This window comes from Apodemus sylvaticus, chromosome 4, assembly GCF_947179515.1.
Source record: "Apodemus sylvaticus chromosome 4, mApoSyl1.1, whole genome shotgun sequence".
NCBI classification, from domain to species: Eukaryota; Metazoa; Chordata; class Mammalia; order Rodentia; family Muridae; genus Apodemus; species Apodemus sylvaticus.
In genome coordinates, this window is record NC_067475.1 from 101,590,239 (window position 1) to 101,605,271 (window position 15,033).

At 41.4% G+C, this 15,033-nt stretch overlaps 1 pseudogene; it reads left to right on the plus strand.

Annotated features, from left to right (window-relative positions):
- The first annotated feature begins 3,374 nt into the window (after positions 1–3,374).
- Positions 3,375–4,010, plus strand: LOC127683674 (ferritin light chain 1-like; annotated as a pseudogene).
- The last annotated feature ends 11,023 nt before the right edge of the window (positions 4,011–15,033 follow it).

Consider the following 15,033-nt stretch of genomic DNA (forward strand, 5'->3'; position numbering starts at 1 on the left):
CATCGTAGCAAAGGTCCATCACTTTGAACTTCTTTCCTCTAATGAAAAAGTCAACATTCTGACATGTAATACTAATGCAATAAAAGTAACGTCCAATAAACCACTTAAAAGTCAAGTGAGTCTGGTTAAAACTTAAGCTGGCCTCTGTCTTGTTGGTGCCCAATCCATTGGTCTAAAAAACTCCCTCCGTAGCTCAGAGAGACTAAGCAAGCTGCGCTGAGCGGAACCCAGTGCTCCATACACTTGCCATCCTGAAGAAAACCCCCCACACTGGATATGCTAACTTAAATATAATACAGTGAATGCTTTAAACATAATGTTTGAGACAGTCCCGGTTTCTTGAACAGCATGGTATTGAGGTATTAGATACACAGTAGGTCAAGGATCTCAGTACTAGATGCATAGTAGGTCTAGGATCCCTGCTGAGTGAGTAACTCACTTGGGATTATTTACTTTCAGCATTTCCTCCTCGTCTACTTGATTTTGTTTTCCCAGTCGTCCATAAATCTTATTTTCTTCTTCAACAGTAGGGAAAATACACATGGAAGAAGTAATGACGTTGAACTAGCGTTCAGAGAGAGTGATGAGCATCTCAATTCATCCCTGGTAAGGTGAGACTACACTACTGGGGGGTGATTCAGTTTCCCATAGTAAGTACATCAGATGTCTAGGGTCCCAAGTCTCACCAAGCTTCTGTGACATTGGGTTTCCATACTGTGCATCATCACAGAGTTAGGCCCTCTTCTGTTGCTAGCTGGAGTTTCTGCTTATTCTAAGACCAGACAGCTGCTAATTTGTCAGGTATAATGGTTCCCAACTTGATGTACTAATATTCCATACCACCAATTATAAAATCACGCTATTGGCTTCAGATTTTAATTGTATTTATTAGCATAGGTATCAAAAATGGCATACCTTGTTTTATTAATAGGATGAAATATTGGAATGAGGGCAAAATTCCGTCGAAGCACTAAAAAGTGCAGAAATTCCTCCTATTACATAGTGAAAACTAGTGTAAGAGATTATCGTAAGCCTTCAGTAATTATATTTCCAATGTTTTTTTTGTGGAATCACTAGTTCAACTATAATAATAAATTCATGCAACAAACATTGTATTGTTAATATGTTTAAGGCATTATTTTTTACAAATGTTAAGCTGGGTGTCTTGAGTCTCCACCCTCACCCCTACCTCTCCTCTCTCTCTCTCTCTCTCTCTCTCTCTCTCCCTCTCTCTCTCTCTCTCCCTCTGTCTCTCTCTCCCCCTATCTTGCCTGGACATATTGTGTTTGCGGCATATTAATCAGTAATGGAGTTAGTCTTTAAGTTGGATGGTGATTACAGCTTTATTGGTAAGAGTAATCCATTTTTGAGTCCAAGTATTTAGCTTTCATGTTAGGTTTTTTTGTTTTTTGTTTTTGTTTGTTTGGTTCTTTTTTTCTGGTTTAAATTTCAGATTGACCTCCTGGTTTGATATAATCTCATTCATGTTGACATTTTTAACATCAGAACAGATAAGGGTAAGGAGAGTAGAAAATACAGCTACTCATTTATAGCAATCGAAATGTCTACAGTTTTTCTCCTTTCTCCAAATATGCATGGAATTCTGACTATGAAGCCAGTCTTCAAGTCAGCAAAGAGCAGAGACTGTTGTATTCATTGCTGTGTTTGTCTTCTTGAAGCAACTTGACCATTTCTCTTCCTGAAATGGCATCCAGGAAGCCATGCTTTCTGATAAAAAGCCCAAGCTGTGCATGTGCAAAGGGCCTCTCTCAGGTCGAGATCCCAAGCTCTTTTGGTTACGTTCATTTGTGGTGAGCTTCATTCATTGCTTTATTCTTTGAAGTGCATGAAACTGGAGAGATAGACACATAGAGTTAGGGCTCATACAATCATACATGGCAAAAATAATTTTCATCTTTGTTCTGAGTAAATTCTTACCTTAGTTCATGGATTTAAAAAGAAGTCAAGGAGTTCCTTTTATTTCTGGTTTATGGTAGCTCACAAACTGCACATTTTGGAACTAAAACTGCCTTGAGATCTTTATCACAACCAAGCTTCCTTACAAGTATAAATTTTACAAGTCTAGATTCCTATTGTTTGTATGTAAATTGCCAATGCCATTATTTTCCCTTTGTTTTTATATATATATATATATAAATGATTTTATGTGTATGGGTTTTGCCTGCACGTGTGTCTTTGTATCACTTGTGTGCCTGGTACCTGTAGAAGCCAGAAGAGGGTGTCAAATCCCCTAGAACTGGAGTTAGAGATGGTTGTGAGCCCCCATGTGGGTGCTGGGGAATTGAACCTGAGTTCCCTGGAAGAACTGCAAGCGCTCTAAACCACTGAGCCGTATTTCCAGTCACTACACTCCTCTCTGGATATCAAGAGAGATTTTCTTATTTTGCTGCAGTCGTTGAACTTCGGCATATAATGATTCTGCTTTGTGAGGGATCCGCCAGACCAGTGACAGAGTCGCTGACCAGGGACCAGCTGGTCTCTAGCCTTCTTCTGGCAGCGTTCGATTTTAGGATATCTTGAGTGTGATTTCGTTCAAGCATAAGCACACATCATTTAGAGATAATATGATTTTTAATGGAAAAATTCACCGTCCAGTTCTGGATCTGGAAGTTGGCTTCTTTTAAAAATAAGTTGAATGAGATTTCATACAAAATGTGAAATTTACAAAGATTACTATTTTATAAACAGGCAGCAAAGATATTAGGGAAAATAATGATCTGGACAGGTAAGAATCTAGATACTTTATCTCATCTGAGGAGTTTCAGTGTCTTCAGTATCCTTGTCATGAAACAGATGGACTTCACGACTACTTCCCATTTCTTGTGGGCAAACTGAGTGTCCACTCAGGAAGTCACTCAGGAAGGATTGTCAGGAAGGACTCCATACCATGGTGAGATTGGGTGAAAAGAACTGTGCCTTTGTGAGGGCCAAAGAACATGGCGTTTGCTTGGAGCATAAAGATTTAGGACCTGTGGTCTTTTCAATGAGACTGTTGTTTGAACACTTAGTCCTCAGTGGGTGGCACTGCTGGGGAAGGTGGTGTGGTCTTGCTGGAGAAAGTGTAACGCTGAGGATGGGCTCTGAGAGTTCAGAGCCTGACCACTTCCTGTTCTTCTGCTTTGTGCTTGTGGTTGAAGAGGTGATCTCCCAGAGAGCAGCGCCTTGGAGGGCCGTAGATCTGTGTCTTGCTTCAACACTGTTTGGACGGAACAGACCCGGGGACTCCCACTTAAGCTTCCAGCTGCCTTACAAGTCTGTCCAGCCGCAGCCTCCAGGACCATCTCCTCGCCACCTTGGGCTCTTAGGACCAGCCTGCACCATCCTCGCAGTCAGCCCCATGCTCCGGATCAGCCATGACCTCTCAGACTCGCCAGAATTTTTCCTGGAAGCTGCCGTGACCCGCCTGCCTGGTCAGCTGGCACCTGCGGGCCTCCTACATCTACCTCTCTCTGGGCTTCTTTTTCGATCCGGATGACGTGGCTCTGGAGGGCATAGGCCACTTCCGCGAATTGGCCTAGGAGAAGCGCGAGGGCGCTGACCGTCTCCTCAAGTTGCAGAATGATCGTGGGGACCGTGCCCTCTTCCAGGATGTACAGAAGCCATCTCAAGATGAACGGGGTAAGACCCAGCAGGCCATGGAAGCCTCCTTGGCCCAGGAGAAGAGCCAAAGCCAGGCCGTCCCGGATCTGCATGCCCCGGGATTTGCCTATACAGACCCTCATCTCTGTGACTTCTTGGAAAGCCACTTCCTGGATGAGGAGGTGAAGCTGATCAAGAAGATGGGTAACCACCTGACCAACCTCCGCAGGGTGGCGGGGCCACAACCAGCTCAGACCGGCGTGTCCCAGGCAGCTCTGGGTGAGTATCTCTTTGAGCGCCTCACCCTCAAGTATGACAAGGAGACCTCTGTGCCTTCCAAGGGGCTCCCTGCTCTGCACCAGTCCGCCTCAGGACCTCCACCTGAAGGAACCCCTCAAGCCAGCAGGTAGCTTTGTAACGTTCTGGAGCCTCTCAAGTCTTGGACCAAGTAAAAATAAAGCTTTTTGAGACAGAAAAAAAAAAGATATGATTTCCCAGATTCTTACCCTAGCCACAAGGCCTGTCCCTTGTTGTCATGCCTCTCTATTTTGAAGGACTCTTACTTTTCTGGAACCATAAGCTGAAACAAACTCTTCCTTGTATAAGTTACCTTGCTCATGGTGTTTTGTCATAGCAACAGAAGTGAGACTAATACAGGATCATTCTACGGTGACAAATACAATGTATTCCCACATGTCATTTAGAAGAATAGATTTTTAAAAGACTCAGTTCTCAGTTATCTATCATTTTACTGTGCATTTGAAAACATAGCACAAAAAATCCTTATTCTTATTAGATTTTTGGAAACCAAGCTATTTTTTTTATCTGCATTTCCATGGTGGTAGAGATAAGTAGATTGCAAAACCCAGAGAAAATCTTTTGAAAATTTCCAAGTAAGCTGGAACTTATATGTACCAAGTACTATTCCTGGACAAAGATCAAAACATTAAAAATCTTTTATTTTCCTTTTTGTAATGAGTAGTATAAATAATTTTCAACATGATGTCTTGGAGACCTCTTGACACACACATGAGGAATTGTTTAGATTAAGATGCCAGTTTCTAGGGATTATCTTCATTGGGTTAATTGCGGTGGGAAGGCTTGTCCACAGTTGGTGGAACCATTCCCTATGACACTGCGCTGTTAAAGGAGGAGAGAGAAAGTTGAGCACTATTCTTCATACCTTGATTCATTTATTTCTACATTTAACTCTGGTTGTAATGTGAGCAGTTTTCTCAAGTTCCTGACACTGTGACTTCCCTACTAAGATGGATCACAATCTGGAATTGTAAACCAAACAAACTTAATTCTATAAATTGCTTTGTTAGGGTATTTTGCCTTATCAACAAAAAGTGAAACCAAAATGCCATTTATAATTATTAATTTTACCCATTTTAGTATTTCAGAATGTCAAGCCTTAATGTAGTTTCAATCTTCAGAAGTATTTGAAAAGGGAGATAGAATTTCCCTTCCTAAGTAGATTCTTTTATTTCCTCTATTGCTCCTCTGCCTGCAGTTAACCCATGTCAACAAATTTGGAAGTCTCTGGTTCATCCTCCTTTTGTTTATTTTTAATAAATAAATACAAGCAAGTTATTTTCTTCTCTCCTTTTCTTTTAAAATGAGACATCAGGGTTCCTTCCGGTCTGAGCCTGTGCCCTCAGCAGACCTTGGGCTCTGGCTTTGTACCCACTCCCACAAAACCCAGAGGAAGCTCGACTCCCAAGTGGTCTGCAACGCCCAGGATCCCAGGATCCCAGGATCCCAGGATCTCAGGATCACAGAGGAAGCTAGACTCCCAGGAGATCAGATACACCCAGGATCACTGGAGCTCTGACACACTTAAGATCACAGGTTAGGCCACAAAATCTTTCCTAACACCAAGTGTAACTGGGACCCCCACAGGAACCAGGGAAGCGCAAACCCCTGCTCAATCAGAGGCACAGGCTCCTTCCAGCTTGCAGCTATACCCGGAGCAAACTTGGGGCTCTGGCAAACCTACCCCTGCAACACCCAGAGAAATCTCTGACACAACAGGATGCCAGGAGTTGGTCACACCAGGATTTCAGGATCCCAGAGTCAGCTTGACTCCCACAATCTCTGACACACCCAGGATCTCAGAATCACAGGATCAGAGGCAGCTGGACTCTGAGGAGTTCTGACACAGCCAGGATTCTAGGAGGTACAGGCTCCCATCAGAGACAGCAAGGGCAGGTAGCACTAGAGATAACCAGATGGTGAGAGGCAAGGGCAAGAACATAAGCAACAGAAACCATGGCTATCTGGCATCATCAGAAACCAGTTCTCCCACAACAGCAAGTCCTGGATACACCAACACACTGGAAAAGCAAGATTTGGATTTAAAAATCACATCTCATGAAGCTGATAGAGGACGTCAAGAAGGACATAAATAACTCCCTTAAAGAAATGCAGAAGAACATAGGGAAACAGGTAGAAGCCCTTAAAGAGGAAACACAAAAAAACTTTTAAAGAATTACAGCAAAACTCAACCAAAAAGTTGAAGGAATTGAACAAAACCAACCAGGATCTAAAAAATTGGAAATATAAACAATAAAGAAATCACAAAGGAAGACAACCCTGGAGATAGAAAACCTAGGAAAGAGATCAGGAGTCATAGATGCAAGCATTACCAACAGAATACAAGAGAGAAGACAGAATATCAGTTGCAGAATATACCATACAAAATATTGACACAACAGCAAAGAAAATACAAAATGCAAAAAGCTCTTAACCCAAAACATCCAGGAAATCCAGGACACAATGAGAATACCAAACCAAATGAGAAGAGATAATAGGTGTAGAAGAGAGAGAAGATAACCAACTCAAAGGGCCAGTAAATGTCTTCAACAGAATTATAGAAGAAAACTTTCCTAACCTAAAGGAAATGATGCTCATGAACATACAAGAAGTCTACAGAATTCCAAATAGACTGGACCAGAAAAAATTCCTCCTGTCACATAATAATCAAAACACCAAATGCAAAAAACAAAAAGAAAGAGTATTATAAGCAGTAAGGGCAAAAAGTCAAGAAACATATAAAGGCAGACCTATCAGAGTTATATCAAACTTCTCACCAGAGACTATAAAAGTCAGAAGATCTTGGGCAGATGGCATATAGACCCTAAGACAACATAAATGCCAAGACTCAGAAATGAACACATATACCTATGGTCACTTGACCTTTGACAAAGGAGCTAAAACCACCCAGTGGAAAAAAGACAGCATTTTCAACAATGTTGCTCGTTCAACTGGTGGTCAGCATGCAGAAGAATGCATATCAAACCATTCTTATCTCCTCATACAAAGCTCAAGTCCAAGTGGATAAAGATCCTCCATATAAAACCAGATTCACTGAAACTAATAGAATAGAAAGTGGGAAAGATCTTTGAACACATGGGCACAGGGGAAAGTTCCCAAATAGAACACCAATGGCTTATGATATAAAACCAACAATAGACAAGTGGGAACTCATAAAATTGCAAAGCTTCTGTAAGGCAAAGGACACTGTCAATAGGACAAAATGGCAACCAATAGATTGGGAAAAGATCTTTACCAATCCTGCATCTGATAGAGGGCTAATATCCAAGATATAGAAAAACTCAAGAAGTTAGACTCCAGATAATCAAATATCTCTATTAAAAAATGGGGTACAGAGCTAAACAATGAATTCTCAACTGAGAAATATGGAATGGCCGAGGAACGCCTAAAGAAATGTACAACACCCTTAGTCATCAAGGAAATGAAAATTAAAACAACCCCGAGATTCCACCTCACAACCGTCAGAATGGCTAAGATCAAAAACTCAAATGACAGCAGATGTTGATGAGGATGTGGAGAAAGAGGAACACTCCTCCATTGTTGGAGGGATTTCAAGCTGGTTCACCCACTCTGGAAATCAATCTGTTGGTTCCTCAAAAAATTGGACGTAGTATTACCTGAGGACCCAGCTATACCACTTCGTGGCATATACCCCCAAAATGCTCCAACATATACAAGGACACATGCTCCACTTTGTTCATAGCAGCCTTATTTATAATAGCCAGATGCTGGAAAGAACCCAGATGTCTTTAAACAGAGGAATGGATATAGAAAACGTGGTACATTTACACAATGGAGTACTACTAAGCTATTAAAAACAATGAATTCATGAAATTCTTAGGCAAATAGACAGAACTAGAAAATATCATCCTGAGTGAGGTAACCCAATCAGAAAAGAATACACTTGAGGATTTATTTCTTGGAAAGCTACAAGATAGTTAATTCTTTAAACACACATTCATTTATTCATGAATGTGGTGTCTACACAATTGGAATTGAGAGGACAAGCCATGTGGGCACAGCAAGGTTCAGTCAGATACACAGAGAGACCCTTCTTTCCATCCACTACTTGAGTTCTGGGGATTTAAACCCAGGTTGTCATGCTTCGCAGCAGACACACTTAGTTGGTCAGCTGTATTTCTTTCTTTCTTTCTTTCTTTCTTTCTTTCTTTCTTTCTTTCTTTCTTTCTTTCTTTCTTTCTTTCTTTCTTTCTACTTTCTTTCTTTGTTTCGTATTTTAGAAAGTATCTTTTATTAAAGTTAAAATTCATTTTTCTTCAGTATATGTTGGTTACATTTGCTGGAATGTATGCATGTGTGCTATGTATTCCTCCTGCCAGTAGTGTTCAGAAGAGATCATTGGATTCTAAAGAACTGGTTTTAACAATTCATTGTGCAGTGCCCCATGGGTGCTGGGAAACAGATTTTATAAAAGAGGACTTTAAAAGTCAGTATACAATCCAAACTGCACAGAAAAATTTTGAAAATAGTAATGGTGGCAAATCTTTCATTTGTTGTGAAGGTCTTAGTAAACCACAGAAAATGCATGAAGATGAGAGCCTCTTTAAATGTGAGCATTTATAATATGCAATTCTACATCTGCTATTCTGATAAAACAGAGTTCTCAGGCAGGCCTTAGCTAAGCACTAGAGCATTCACTGTGTGCTTGTGATTGGGGTACTGGGTTTGATCTTCAGCCCTACCAGAAGAAATGAGAAAACAAAGTAAAACAAAATAGTGAAGTACTTGAACTTGAAATCTGAGGGCCAGCTCCATGGTAGCAACATTCACATTTCTTCACCTTCCCTGTATTGTAATAAAGTGATGCTGGTGTAGTTATTTCTGTCACCAAAAAATAATCCATTGAAATTACTGCCTGGATATCCTTTTGATTCTTTTCTTTAAATTTCTGTTTTGATATCTCTCTTAACAAAAAAGATGTTTGTTTATTTATTTGTTAATTTATTTATGTTTATTTTTTGCTCTTACTATGAAATTTAGACCACAAGTAAGTATGATCGTATGATAAAATGAACTCTAGTAATTATTATTTACAACAGTTGCCAGTTTTTGGCCAATTATTCTTCAACTTTCCTCATCTCCCACAGTTTTATAGCTGCTTGCAGATTTTGAAATTAAATCTCAGACCTTCCATAATCATAACATAGAAATTTCATGTATATACATGTTGTTGTTGTTGTTATTATTGTTGCTGTTTTGAAACAGGGTCTCACTGGATGTCTCTGACTGCAACTTGCTATATACACCAGGCTGTCCTGAAACTCAAGAGTTCTGCCTGCCTCTGCCTCCCTACTCCTGGGATTAAATCATATGCTGACACTATGCCCTGCATGCATACAGATATTCAAGTCATTTTCATTCTGCTTTAGTTAGTTTTAAGGATATTAGTTTTTTAATTTTTGAACAGTTTTATGTAAGACAATTACACAGTCCAAACTAAAAGCTACCCAAGCAAGGTATTTGCAGAGCCATTTCTGAATATTTCAAACTCAAGGTGTGCCCTGATCCTGTGCTAGTTAGTCTTAATTATAAACTTGATCCAATCTAGGATTACCTGGAAAGAGAATCTCAGTAAGGGGTGATCTAGACCAGGTTGTCTATGGGAGGTGGTGGTGGTGGTGAGTGGGTTATCTTGATTACATTAATTGAGACAAGCCCCATACGAGTCCTGGGTTTGGCCTTAGACTATTTAAGAGTGGATCAAGTTAGTTACGACAAGCATTCATCCCTTTGTTATTCTCTCTGCTCTTGTCTGTGACCAACTATCTCATGCTCCTGCCACTGTGTTTTCTCTGCAGTGATGGTGTGTGCATGCGTGCGTGCATGCGTGCGTGCGTGCGTGTGTGTGTGTGTGTGTGTGTGTGTGTGTGTATGTGTGTGTGGGTTTGTGTGTGTGTGAGAGAGAGAGAGAGACAGACAGACAAACATAGAGACAGAGAGAGACAGAGACAGAGAGACAGAGAGAGACAGAAACAGAGAGACAGAGACAGAGAGAGGTGATACTGGTGCCAGAATGGGGACATCAGATACCCCGGAGCTGGAATTACAGGTGGTTGTAAATCACATCATGTGGATATTAGGAACTGAATTTGGGTCCTTTGGAAGAGTAACAAGCATTCTTGACTCCTGAGCTCTTTCTCCAGCTCCCTAAGTTGCTTTTGTTGGAGTGCCTTCTCACAGCTACTGGGAAGGAAGTTAAAACAGTTCCTCTGAAGGTAGCCATCTCAAATTATACTAGGTGGTGGTTTGTCCTATCTTTTATTCTTTGATGAAAATGTGAAAAGTTTATATATGTAAGTATTTGTAGGTATTATAAAAATAACAATATTCTGTGTCTGGACTTCTTGTTTTCTATTTACCCCTGCATCCTTGAGAGTCTGCCCAGAACAGTTTCTGGAGACGTACCTCTGTCATTTTATTGCTGCAGGCTCTTCCTTGTTCAGGAGCACAGAAGGCTGCTGGGAGGAAGGGGAATCCACAACAAAAACACCTCAGATGCATGCTCACAGGGAAGCGCTCCGAAGCTGGCACAGAGTACTACTATTCTGGGCTGAAGCTGGAGGTAGAACTTTTGGTGTTAGGAAAGAGCCTAGCAAGATCTCTGGCCATCTCAGCAGGCTGGGAGCCGTGGACCATGGTGGAAGTCTGAGTCCTACGCACTGGTCTGTCCAAGGACTGCTCAAGCATATCTGTCTTAGGTCAGTTCCAGCCTTGAGGCTGGTGGACAGAGGAAAGACAATCATGCCTGAACCTGCCTTTCAGTGGAGGAGCTGACTCAGACTGGTACCCAGACCCAGCTTTCCTTGAGCATCCTAATCTGGGCTCCCAGCTTATCTTCCAGTGTGGGTTTGGAGTAGAGCTCTACTGCTTTCTTGGAGCAGGAAGAGCCCAAGTAATTGACATAACACTCTCAAGAAGAATGGAGCTATTTGGATCTGTCAGTCAGTCTGTCCTAGCTGAGGAACCAGCAGGAGTTCACACTGCTAGTAAGGTCAGTGGTTGTGTACTTGAGGTACTTGAGTTGTTTATTCTGTTGAGCCTCTGTGGATTGATCAGAGACTACCCATATTAAGAAGGCCTGCCTGCTTTGTTTTGAGCCCATAGTTTACATGCTAATCTCACCTGAACCTCCCTGTCAGACACACCCAGGAAAGTGTTTGATTAATATCTTGACACCTCAGGCCAGATAACGATGTATAAAGGTAATCACTACAGTGATCTTAGCAGTTAAGAGGAAAAATAGAAGAAAGAAGAGTTTAAGATCCGTGGTGGAGATGCTCATGAATTAGTCAAGATCCTAAAATCTTGGCACTGAGGGGATACTGACTTATATACAAATGAAAAACATAAACTCAGAGTGTTTATATACATTCTCCAAGAATAAATAAATGCAATAATCATCGAGCCATTTCCATATGTATTGTGCTGCACACTGGCAGGTCAGTGGAGCCAAGATGAGCATGGCTTCTTCTCCTTTCCTGTGTAGGACTGACTTGAGGATAAGTTGACATTGAATGGATGAATTCAGGGCAAGGCAGGACAGGGCAAGCCAGTCAACCTCACCAGGTATGGGTAAACTCTGAAATGAGAAGGAATTGAGGAACTTAAAAAAAAAGAGAGAAAAATGTAGAAGATATTGAAAAAAGGCCAAAAAAAAAAAAAAAAAAGAATTGATGAGGTCGTTTCCAGTCACTGTCCCTTAAGATGGCAGGCACCTCCACCAGCCACTGCTTTTCTGAAGTGTTTAACAGTCTCTAAGCAGTCAGTCTTCCTGCCTGAAGACAGCAGGTGTCATTATTGCTTCTTAGCAACTACAGGAATTAAGGCATCCAGCACTCCAATGCCTTGCCCAAGGCCACTTAAAATTTTGATTAGAGAGCTAGAATTAAAAGTCACAAGGGAAGGCTTGGTTTCTCTGAGATAATCGTGGGAAAGGAAATTATTTATTCTGAAAATTGAAATAGTCATCTTGGAAGCTTTGGTGAAACAAGAGTGCAAAAATAGACCTTCCATCTATCCCCCAGTGCCACAATAATTTAGCAGTAATTATGATAATGATTGCTAAGTGATTTGTGCACTGATCAGACTACGAGTTCCCAGGGTTGAGTTCTCATGTTGTTCTTCTCATAAACCCCTCTGTGATGTTCTTAGGGCCATGGCATGATGATATTTGTATAATTCTCCAGTCACAAGTTTGGCCTCTGTTGGGTTGTCCATCCCTGGGCAATGCTAACGTGAATACAACAGAAGGAGCCTCAAATAGCTGCCGAGTTAGGAAGTTTCCGCATTTGGGTCACTTGATTTATCATGGGATGGAAACTTCCATTAAACATCTCTCTGTTCCCCGTTTGTCTCCATAATTTACACTTACCTGTGGTTTCTCTGAATGTATTGAAAACATTTAACTTTTATAATTCTTTAATTTTTAATCATCCTATGGCTGTCAATTAAGCATTAATAGACTTGGTTGGAAACAGAGAAGCCAGTTCTTGCTGGTAAACCATATCTGTTTTTGTTATCAGAGAAATGAAGAAACAAGGAGGAAGGCTGATATCTCAGGAAGATGCATGGCATATCGTGGGCCTTGTCTTTGCTCATCCTGGGAAAAGAGATAATTCTTCGACAACCACAAGATGTTTGGATGACATACAGATGTGTGCCTCTCAGCCAATGCTGTATGGCTCTAATTACTCTGGGACACTTTGCAATGTTCACCAATTCATTTTCAATTTAAATGGGGGCCTCTGCCATCTTATTAGTGTAAGTGGACAGTAGGCGGGCCTTCGAGGAGGAGAGACCTTGAGTCACGTCCTGGAATGGGACTCCCACCCACTTGATGGTTCACAGGCTACTTAGCCTCTGACTCTAGGTTCTTTATAATTAAATAGGGATAAAATTTTCTTCACTGTGGTGTTCCTGTGATTAAATGCAACGTGAAAGGCCCTGGCACTGCTCTGGCAAGCCTTGCCAATTCTGCTAAACTTTTTTTGGAAGTTTGCCACTCACCATCTCATGCTCGAGAGGAGCTAAAACTTATAAAAATGTAGTGCTTTGCTCATACTTCACAACTGCATTCAAACGCCACACTTTATTTATGCCGGGACTTGGAAACTTGTAGCAAAATTATTAAAGCAAGGCATCTCTATTGTCACTTCAGGATCCAATACCAGTATTTTGACACTATTTCATCTTTTTTTAATTAAAGACAATTCAGAGTGCAGTAAATGTGCCACAATTAAAGAGAATTGAAATTGAAGTGAACTTATTTAATATTCTCTTTCAGGCTAAGAGTCAAATACAAATGAATCCTTATTTATTTTCATCTCAGCCCCTTTCAGAACACGATCCATAATCCTTTGTTAATTTCTATTACCTGCTATTGTTAGCTGTACCTGTAAACTTTTCTCTTTTATACCTTCTTTTTCCGAACAAAACAGATCTAGAATGCTAAGCTTGTTCTGTTGATGCCAGACTGAAATGATTTCCAGTGTGCTGTGAGAGGCTCAGATGTCTATAAGGACTTGCCGAGAACAGAACTGCAGTGAACCGTAATGACAGAATTAAGCCCTGCGTACTTCTGAATTGTGTGTTACTCAGTATGTACTCATACATTATTTAATTGCTACTTACAATGATTCTGGAGCTTCTCCCACCATTCAAAAGGACACTTATGGATGCAATCTGCCAAGTGCATACTTCTGAGGCATTGGTAATTTTGACTCTCAAAATAGGCAAGATAATTTAAAAAAGAAAATTATAGTCTCTCACCTGTAAAAAAAAAAAGATGAAAAGATTCTAGATATGCTTTTATTTTATTGTTTACAACCTATTGGACTATAATTTATTGTGTAGTCTATCATATTAAATGAATAACTAGGATGTTTTTTATATGCAGATATGTCCCTATAATCCCAGATCAGAACATAGAACAGTTACAACACAAATTCTTCCTCTGTACCAAATCCCGGTAAAAACAAATGCAACAGTATTGGTCAGCTTTTATGTTACTGTGACAGAATACCTGAGAAAAATCAACTTTTTTTAAAACAAAAATTCCCTTTACATCTTTACTGCTGCCACCCCTCCCAGTCCTCTCCCATGGCCCCTCCCCCATCTCCCTCCCCTTCTCCTTTGAGAGGGTGGAGCCCTCCCACCCCCGTAATCCCCCACCCTGGTACATCAAGTATAGGATTGGATGCATCCTTTCCCACTGAGGCCAAACAAGGCAGCCCAGTTATGGGAAAGCATTCCACAAACAGCCAACAGCGTTAAGGATAGCACCTGCTTCAGTTGTTGGGGGACCCGCATGAAGACCAAGCTGCACATTTACTGCATATGTGTGTGGGAGGGAACTAGCTCCAGCCTGTGTATGCTTTTTGGTTGGTAGTTTGGTCTCTGAGAGGCCCAAAGAGTTCAGGTTAGTTGACTCTGTTGGTCTTCCTGTGGAGTTCCTATCTCCATTGGGGCCTTCAATTCTCCCAAAGCTTCCACAAGACTTCCTGAGTGCCATCTAATGTTTGGCTGTGGCTCTCTGCATCTGTTTCAGTCAGCTGCTGGGTGGAGCCTCTCAGAGGGCAGTTGTGCCAGTTTATTGGTTGGGCATTCCTTCAGTCTCTGCTCCATCCACATCCCTGCCTTTCTTGTAGGCAGGATATATTTTGGGCCAAAAAATTTGAGGGTGGGTTGGTGTCCCTATCACTCCACTTCAGTTCCTGCATGACTACAGGAGGTGGCTTCTTCAGGTCCCATATCTTCACTGCTGTGAATCTCAGCTAAGAATCCCCCAATTGATTCCTGGGAGCCTTCCCCATCCCAGGTCTCTGGCATGTCCTTAAGATGCCCTCTACCCCACCGCCCCTGCCAGCTGCAGATATCCATCAATTCTTCTGGCCCTCTGTCCTTCTCTCCTGTGTCTCCCCACACCGGATCCTGAACTGCCTATTCCACTCTGCATCCCCTCTCCCACCCACTTCCCTCCTTACATCTGCCTCCTATGACTATTTTCCCCCTTCTAAGTATGATTCAAGCATCCTTGCTTGGGCCTTCCTTCCTGTTTAGTTTCTTCCGGTTTGT